We start from the raw sequence: 10,315 nt of genomic DNA on the forward strand, positions 1-10,315 counted from the left end.
ATCTGATCTGAACTGCAAGAGGAAAACTACAGGCAGTAATTTTGCAGAGCAAGCAGACCTACTAGAGAAGTGTCTGCTTTTTTAATATCTGGTCTGGCAATGTGCAAAGGAGTTAAGATCTCACAACAAGCAGAGTTGTCTGGAAAGTTCCTAGTTTGGCAATGTCTTTGAAAACCAGGGCTTACAAGAACTGTCTTGCATATCCCATCCATTTCCATTGTCTTATGTCATGACACAATCTTCAATAAGGTAATGGTTTAATGCCTACTAACTTTGTCATTCCTGAGAGGTACCAAACCCTGGCCTCTCGGAAGGCTCTTGCTGTGCTAGGCATACTTGCTTGGGCTGATGTCAAAGAGAGAGTTTTTGCTGTTTTCCTGCCTGGTCTCAAAAGTTCCTGCAAGTTGTTGATGGTGATTACAGTGGCCTCTGAGGAGAAACAGGTTATTTCAGGAAGTGTGGCTGACGATACAGTAAATGGTACTGTCCCCTAAGAGAGCACTTAGCCACTCTGTTGGCAGACTGGCAGGCCCTGCAGCTCAGATAGCTGTGCTATCCTTGGAAGAGAGGTGAGACAAAGGTGTTTTATGATCCTGACCTTTAACATGCCTGTGCTGTTATTGAGTTTGAAGGGTAAACTGCAGGGCCTGGGTCAAATTTCAGTGTAAAGGCATTTGTACATGTTTTCCAGTTGGATATAGTTATTCTGCTTGCTTTTCTCTCTCTCTCTCTCCTAATATGCTGAGGGTGCTGCAGAGCACAGTTAAGCAGATGGCTCACTTCATCCTAGAGACACATCCATTTCTGAGCACGGGGATACTTGTATCTAAAGAAGTGCTCAAATGAAACCATTTGAGTAAAAGCTGCATGGAGATAGTTAAGCTCATTTACCACATATATGGGTGATTTGCTTACAAGAAAACGGAAGAAAAGCTACGAAAGAGGAATGCTTCTTGCTGTATCTCCAACATTTGTCCTGCAGCATATGGGGTTTTCCTGAGGATGTGCATTCCCAGATTTCCTACAAGCAAATTTGTGAGGTCTGGTGAGCACAAAGCCTCAGGCAGTGTGGTCACAGACTTACCATCTGTGTGCAATCCCAGTAGCCTCAGCCCTGCAGTTTACGTGAGGTTCTCTTCTTTCAAATTGTGTTACAAAAATGGTTCTGTTCCCCATCCAGACAGCTTTCCAGGCCAGGCCTCATCTTCCAGGACACTGCAGTGATGGAAGGTGGCCAGCATTGTGTGGCATCAGTATAACTGTGTGTATACGGAAAGCTTAAATGAACGTTGGGTGAGGAAACATCATTGCTTCATCCTACAAAGAGAAGAGAAATTCTAATGGATCTTGATGTGTGAAAGATTTTCAAACTCATTTAGTTGGTCCATGTAATATTGCCAATGTAAGGTCCCAAGTGTGGATGTGTAGAGATTAGTACTATTCCTATTTAATCAAAGCTCACTGAGGAGTTCACTGCAGAAGATTTATTTAGTGGTTCCTGCAACACACTGTCATTGCATTGGTAGGCTGTTTGAATGATATTTCTTTCCCCATAAGCTGTCATGCACAGCTTACATAAATGATATTGCCCTGAGGAGAGTCAGATGAGCAGTCCGTATGGACCTACTTGTCTGTGCACACCTGTCACAATAATTTCTTAGCCCTTAGCAGGAGTGTCATGGCAGCTCAGGAAATAAAGATTTCCTTATGTTGAGGAGACTGAATAGAATCAAAAAGGACCATTTTCCTCCAAAATGAAAATATCTGTATTAATATAGATTTTTTTAAAATTACTCATTGACTGTGCCTCTACTTGATTTTCTGATTGCATGTCCTGTCAACTAACTACCCAATGACTGCAGTAGCCACACTTCATTTCATTTTTAACCCATTGGTTTTCAAGTAAGTATGGTTTGCTTATGAGGATCAGCCTAGGTTAATCTCTGATTGGGCTGTTGCTTTCCTTCATAAAGTTGTACAATTATTTGATTGTTTTCATCACAGTTCTACGGCTTAAAAATACCAGTACTAAAAAATGCAGAGTAGTTAGAAGAATAAGCTATGCTTGACCTTATTAGCAAGATTGCTTATTCTCTACTGGGAGGCTTTAGTAATTTTGTAAATTGTACTGAATAAATTTGATTAAAGAGGACTATGAAACAGACAAACATGTGCATTTAAAAAAATGAAATTCCTATAGAAAGAGAGATATGGGATGAATGCGGCTTTCTATGTCTACTTTTAAAAAAGTTCAAAGACAGAAGAGACATTTGATCTGCCATAAAAGCCAGTATGGATAAGAAAGTAGAAAACCCATGAACAACACAAAAGTTCAGGCAACTGCTTCTGTGTCCTTGATACTCACCTGAGAATCAGTTTGAAGTGATCGATTATTCTGCTCAGATGAGAGTCCAAGGTTTCATCTCAAAGGCTAGTAAGTCATTAGCCATATAATGTTCCTCTCCACTCAACTTTCCTTTTTAGGAAGGAAAAACAACAGTGAGTTGAATAGATGGATAATTTGGATGGAAAATATACTCCAGTAATCCTGGAGCTAAAATCTGGAAGATATTGATTTCACCACAGGTCAGACAGCAGATTTACAAAAGCAAGAAAACTCATTTAACCCACCCTTCTTTAAATCCAAATCTTGTTATGACTTGGAATAAAAAAAAATTAAATAGAGAGAGACTTGGTAAAGTGTCAGACACTAAACAAGGATTATTTTGGGGCTGTACAGCTGTATAAGAATGCATAGCTTGGTACAGCTTAGCTGTCCTGTTTCACCACAGAGCCCCAGCCAATTATGTAAGGACATTTCCTGCTGGGCAGAAATGCAGTTTCCCACAGATGCAATTTTTTACAGATGCAGCACTCTACATGTGAACAAAACACTTTGCTTCTGATTTGTCCCATACTGGGGAAGCCCATCCTGGAGAAACAGCCCTATTGATGAAGGGTGATCATTGCCCAGCCTTGTGGTTTTTTCCCTGGGACAACAGTATACGCTTCATGGCACTGAATCAAGCTGTGAAGGACAGTCATGTAGTGTATGCTGATGGCAAATGTAAATTTTTGACAGATTTGTAGTCATACAGTTTGCCTGTATTCATCTCCTGATGTTCCTATTACCATTATTTATCACTGCATTATGATAGCTTCTGAGTCCCAGCGCAGCCCCAGTGTGCTAAGTACTATGGAAACACATTCCTGGCTTTGCTGGTTTGGCTTCACTCCAGTAGATCAGCTATATTAATGTATCTCCTGCCTTGCTACTCTAATTTTTTTCCTGTTCAACAAAAAGGAATGTTTAAAACGCTGGGGAGAAGAGACTGGGGGGAATGATCAAATAAGATAATTTGATTTTTAATCCATAAGTGTCCTTGGTCTACTCTCTATTGCACTGATAGAAAAACATGACTAGTTCTTTGCTGGATGTGCAAATACCAAAATGTTCTGTAAGTTGCCACATACCTGCTGACTTCAGTATGATCTGCAAAGTAAAGGGGTGCTATGGCTCTTTCAATTTTACAGACGACACTCTGGTATCAGTGTGTGTTCATCAGTTGTTTGGGGCAGATGCTGAGTCTCTGTGATGTGAGCATAATTAATTTAACCTACTCTTTCCTACCAAAGCCTGGTGTAAAGTATTTACAGCTGGCTCACTCTTGGCTGATGTGGCTGAGAGAATATCCTAGATGGAGGATTCTCACATGTGCAAAAATTTACTGGACAGTGCCCTCCTACTAAGCTACCTTGTCCCAGCTTTGTGCATCCTGAGCTCAGGGTCTCAAGTACAGGCTCTGGAAGTTTCTGTGAAGTGGCATAGCAGCTCTGATCTCAGTCTCTGATGATGGACAGTGCAGCACCAGCATGATGGACTGATACTGTTCTGATACCCAAGGGATCTACCTTGCTTCTTTGGGACCTACTGAAGCAAAGTATAAGATAACCTGTATTTGGGTAGGGAAATCTGGAATTTTTTAATGCAGCCTGTGATAGGAATTTTGTAAGTCCTGCAGAAGAAGGGATAGATCCTCCTGAGAGTGGGATTTCTCTATAAATTGCAGATATCAGAGCCCATGCTGGTCACCAATTCACTAGTAATTTCTTACCCCATAGAGGACCTTGCACCTTAGAGGCTATAGGGCAAAAAAGTGAAGCCTATAATGATGCTTTCTGCAGCCACTTCTGAAGGCAAGGCAAGAGGAACACACACCTTCTCAGCCACATTTGCAGTGACCAAGGAAACCCTTCTCTGGAAATACCTTGATCAGACTAAGCAGTCAAAAGGCCATGTAGCTGTTGAGATGAAAGGCCCCCATAAACTCATGCCGCCTCTACCAAACTGGGTATGTTGCGTTTCCTCTCTTCAAAACAGTGTCCAATTACCTTTGATAAATGCAGTATTATCCAGCAGGGAAGGAACACTTTGTTATAGATCATTTTTCACAGGCCCAGCAAATAGGTCAGGTTGCCCACCTTAGACATTAGTGTAAAATTCCCGCTCGCTCTGGACCCAGGGAGGAGCAGCCCTGGCTGTGCAGCCATTACCTGGACTCAACGCTTGGGCCACTTGCCTGCTTTCAACTTTGGATAGTGTGGAAGTACAGATGAAGAAGAACAATGCAGCCAGGATGGAAATAAGGTTTTTTTCTGTACCTGTTGAGGTGGGGACATGTAAAATTTCTCTGAAGGAAGAAAAGATATTAGAGTTAACAGGCAACCAACAGCAGTAAAAAATAATGCAAAAGGAGAGCAGGGAAAAAGAGCTCAAATTAAGGACCGGCCCAGCCCATTGGGTACCTGAGACAAGTGATGAAGTGTGCACAGTAAGATTTAATGGTAGGTGAGGATGTCTATTTTAGATAGACAGAAGGTGCAGAGAAAAAGCATTTGTGACTCATTGGACAGAGCAGAAATTAAAATTTTTCACTGAAGTGAAACGGACACCTTTTAGCATCATGAGGCCTGCAGTTGTTGAAACAGAGATATTGCTAGACAGTTTCATTAATGTTCTGCCACCATTGCTGCTTGCTGGATTTTGTAGCTCTCTCCAATCCTGAAATACAGAAATTAAGTGCTTCTTTTTACTTCCTGATCTGGTCAGCCTGTCCATGCTTTGCATCCTCCCACTGGGAAGCACAGGGCTCACTGCCAAACTGAAGCCCTCTGTTTTTCAATAGAAAATACAGTAAATCAGGAAAATAAATCTCGATTTCTTCATCAGGCTAGAGAGACCCTATTTTATTAAAGAACTCTTTCAGATCAGTCAAGTGCCTGACTTCAAGGTGTAAAAATCAATGACTTTGCTGTTTGGCCATATTTGGGGTTACAATGCACAGTAAAATGATGGCATTCAAAGCTTACTGAGAGGTATCTACCAAATGCCAAGGCTGTGGTGCAGTCCAGAAATTGGGAATATTAGATTGCTAGACATGTGCAATAAACAGGATGCATGGTGAGAAGATTGTTTTGCTTTTTTCCCCTTCCCTGTCCTGGTGTCTTGGTTTGGAAAGAGTCTGCTAAGGAAGGCAGGAGCCTGCCCTGAAATGGAGAATGTAAACCCTCCTCACCCCTCCAAATTGCTATAAATTTTAAATTAAGGGGCTCTCAGGCAAAAAATATGGGAGCAGGAAATAACAGTTCTTTAATAGGGAAGAAAAATAAAAGGATAAAATAAATAATACAGTACACTAGAACAACACTTACAGAGTCAGAACTCAACCTGACACCCTGTGGGTCAGGGTGTTGGTAGCAGTCCAATTGGAATTGTGGCTGCAGTTGTCCTGAAGTGTCAGGTGTGGTTCTGCTGGAGCAGGGGGTCCTGTAGAAAAGGATGTATTCTTCCTCCGAAGATCCAGTGGAAGAAGAGGCGGCTGCTGTTCCTCTGGGGAATCAGTGGAGAAGCTGTGCTGGTGTTTCAGAACCTCTGGATTATGTCTGGGTAGCAATGCTTGGCTCCTCCCTCTCTGCGGAGCATCTCACAATGGGATGTTATAGTTCTTATCAGTCATGCAGTGACATTCAATAGCTTGTTATCAGCAGATGTCCCCTCCCGAGGGAGGAGTGATTATGATCACTCAGAGAGAGAGAGAGATATGGAAAATTTCCCACTTGACATAAGACAACTGCCATACAGAAGGTAATAGAATACATCTTGCCTTGCAATCTGGAACACCTGGGCAAGCCTGCATTGTCAGCAGACACTGTTTGCTTGTTGGCAGTGACTGGACCATGGCTGTACTCCAGGGCCCTGCTCTGCCCTTTGGAAACAGGGGGGGAAATAAAACATTGGCTGGTTGCCAATCCAGCGAACAAATGCACACAAGTAGAGCTGTATGGGATGGAGGCCATGCTCCAGAATTGCCTGTCAGCTTCATCTGCCTCTTGCTGGATATTGGCCTGTATGTGACCTGTGATGCTCTGGGGACATGGGGCAGTTCTGCTTCTCCCATCAGTCCCCTCTGGGTGATCCAACAACTGTAGATTGTACTTACTGCATCATTCTTTGTCATGGGCTTTTACGTTGACAAAGCCAATGCAGCAGCAGAGATGCTAAGGTCAGAGATGTCTGCAGAGACACAAAAGTCAGCATCTGCAGTTGCTGGTTTTAATACATGATCATATGCAAGATGACATAGCTTGTGCTCCTTTGCTTGGAAGCTTATTTCCCCTCCTGCCTGCAGTTGTTAGCAGCCATGTGGCATCCTGACATTTCATCTTTATTAACTTCTTGACAGATAGCCTTTTGGGGCTTACTGGGAGATTAATTGTTTTCAGGAAGCTTTTAGACTGTTAGCAGGGTTTCATCTTTTCTTTCCCCATTCTTTCAAACAGGAGACTCTAATAAAGCACTATGAGATGTAGTTAAATGCTCTGAGGATGCCAGGAACATTACTCCTAGTGTCCCCCAATTCCTCTGCTCTTTGCAGCCCAGAGCTGAGAGCAACAAGGGGTGGGGGGGACACACAGTTTTGAGAAGGGCAGCGGCTGCAGCCATCATTGCAGCCACTTTAGTTAGATTTTCCCAGTGGCATTTTTCCAGGGGAAAAAAAAGAGCTTACAAGCCTGGCTATTTTTTTTATAGTCAATGCATGTGATTAGCAGTATTTATAAAAATGGCGCAGAAAACAGCATCTCAGGAAAAGGAAAAGAACATGCAGATGCACTGAGCGAAAGGAGAAATTAACAGACTTTGAAGTCAGCAAAAGTGCCTGATTAAGGATTTAAAAATCAGAATTTTGCAATTTGGCTGTGCTGTGGGTTTCTAAAGCATAATTCAGAGATGGCTTTTGAGGCCTATGGAAGCTATTTTGTAAATGACTGCATGTGTAATGCCATCTGAAGATACCAGCAACATAAGTGTTTTCAGGGTGGAAAGAGAGAAACTTCACAAGCAAAAATGTTAAAACAGAATATGGGTGATGAACTCATGACAGCCCCCTCTAACATTTCCTTTCGCTCCTTACACATTTTGTGATTTCAGCATTTTCTTTGCATTGCCCATACATTTCTCTCTTTGGTTTGTTTACATGCCTTTCCCTCAAACCATGAGATAAGGATTTAAAAGAACATTTTCCCATTCCTATTTATTATAAACCAGTGGCAAATTGCTCATTTCAGAAGTAATTCAAGCCCAGCAATTTTTTATTAGCATAAGAATTTAAATTTTCCTTGTGCTTCATTGCAGATCTAGATTTAATGGAACATAGAATGGGACTTGGAGATATTTACTATTAATCTGTGAGTTCAAATGCAGGTGGGAAGAATCTGAGGTGCTGTGATGATATCCTTGTTAGGAGCCTCTATGTGTTTTGGAAACCACCCAGAGTTTAATGATAAGGCTTCATAAACAATACTTTTCACCTGATGGCATATAGCTAGCTTGTTTGTTCAGTCTCTGCAGACTGTTAGAAATGTGCACAGAGATGGTTTTCCGTCCTTTTTTAGATGTAGTCCTCAGTTTAGCTGTGCTTATTTGTAACTATAAAGGGACTCCTTGGTAGTCTCCCTGCTGTACCCATAATGTGGTTTGGAGCACTCAGCGCTAACAATCCTGTATCCACTGGAGATAGCAAACGTAAATTAGGGACAGTCTCTTCTGTTATGCATAGGGGAGCATAGTAGCATGAGAGTCCTCATTAGCTCTGACCATAGAAATACAGAAAAATAATTCCACTGCAGGGAGAGTGACACTAAATGGCACCCGAACACCAGGACTTGAAAAGGTGTCAATTTTTATCCAAATGTTTTATGCATTTTTGAAGCACACAAATGAAATGAATACGTCTAAATATTCATTGCTTAAGGTGCCTTTCTCTGACATCAAAAGGTCTGTACACAAATTCCTCATTTTATGTGATAGCTTTCATTATCTCTCCATCTGTAATCCACACCTCCTGCTAAGAGGGACAGAACTCCAATGCTCATTAGGACTCTCCCTTCAGAGGAAGCCAGGTGAAAAAGCCCTCATCTTTTATGCTATAGCTGAAGGTGAAAATGTTACCAGATTAACAATTCTTTCCAGCAGTGCTTTGGCTAGTCTCACCATATAATTGAAAACTGATTCCAAGCAATCAAACCCCATTATTTCCCACCCAGGAATTTTTACTTTTCAGCCCCTTGCCCATCTGAAGACATACTTGCTAAGGAGAGGTGCACAGTCAGCAGGAAAGATGAGCAACATGAATAATTAAAATAGAGGTCGAGTTTACATTTGCTACTGAAAAGAAATGGTTTGCACAAAAATAGAATGAAACAGGGCATCAGAGATGCTCCAGAAGGATGGCTGTTAAGTCTGGTGGCATTTTTCCCTCCAGGAGGATTGTTCATGACAGGATCATAGAGGTCTTTGGTGTAGAATGGCGACCTATCATAGTATTATTTTGAAACATTCTGGTGTGGATAACACTAGAGAAATGTGTTTGGCAAAGGTAGAAACTGCTAACCAGTAGCAGCTAACTAATTAATGGCGATCTGCAGTTTGCATACATGAGAATTACCCCATGGAAAAGCACATATTACACAAAATATTATCTCAGTGACAAAGACAAGGACCCAGGAATCATGAAATTGAAAAATTAAGGTTAGATTTGATTTTTAATCTAGTTGTGCTATTAAATGATACCAAGTACTGTGTTTTCATGGCTTTCTTCTGAATTCAGTATTACAGGTGGACAGTGCACTTCTGTTCAGTACTTTTTCTTCCATTGTGCAATCTTTTTTACTTATTTTTACTTACTTTGCCAATTAAGCAAATCTTCTTTTGAAGAAAAGATTAATTTTCTCAGAACACTTACCATCCCAGCCTCATATTTTTGCAGAAATTGTTAAATTTATTTTCATGAACCACTCAGAACCAAAGAGCCTGTTATCACTCCCCTTGCAGAGATGTAGCTGTGAGACACTGAGATTACAAAAATCTTATTTTGAATAATAAACTGTGAGAGATTTTAGAGACCTTAACTTCTCAGTGTGCAGAGAATTACAAAACACACAAAGCATGACCAGCGTTACTTTATTTGCATTGAGGTTCAGTACATCTATAAATCCAACTCTGAAAAAACTTCATTAATCTAATGCATGACTATACTACTGGCACGACTAGAGTCCAGTTTTCCAAACCAGCATCTTTCTGTCTGATCTGGTCACTTTCTGTAACCTTTACTTGGTAACTTCACATCTGTCAACACCTGAAACATGTAAAGCAAGTATTTTGCAGGCACCTCTTCTTCATAGAAAACAAGCCCAGAATATTCACAAACTATACAGTGACTTTAACATATTGAATGAGATAGGAATCCTGGGAAGAAAAAAATAAAAGCGTATGTGGTTTTGCAATTACAGTCTGTCTCCTAATGCATTAGTATGAGAGGACTGAATAGAGAGCAAACAAGCCGCATGATCTTTCTTTTGCTCTAAATTCTTGATTGCTCTTGTACGATAACAATATTCCTTTCCTGTACATCATGCACAGTAAAGTACTTCCTATACTTTTTTCACACAGGCCTCTAATGGAAGGGCAAGAGATTCCATCACCCATTACAGTCATGGGCCATCAGCAAGGTGATAACTCCAGGCTCTCTTAGACTCTGCTACTGCCAGCAAGGGAATGCCTGATCTTAGCAGGAAAGGCTCAGGCACGGTGAGTCCCTGGAGGTACAGCTAGCTTGACATAGGGCTATTGGACACTGTACAGCAGATTGGGAGTCTGTAGTTGTCAATCTAAATAAGGAGCTTATTAATCTTCAGTTTTTTGTTTATTCCTCCACCCACTGAGTGTTGTTCTTCACTCTATAAATGACTGATGACT

This window comes from Haemorhous mexicanus, chromosome 6 (assembly GCF_027477595.1).
Source record: "Haemorhous mexicanus isolate bHaeMex1 chromosome 6, bHaeMex1.pri, whole genome shotgun sequence".
NCBI classification, from domain to species: Eukaryota; Metazoa; Chordata; class Aves; order Passeriformes; family Fringillidae; genus Haemorhous; species Haemorhous mexicanus.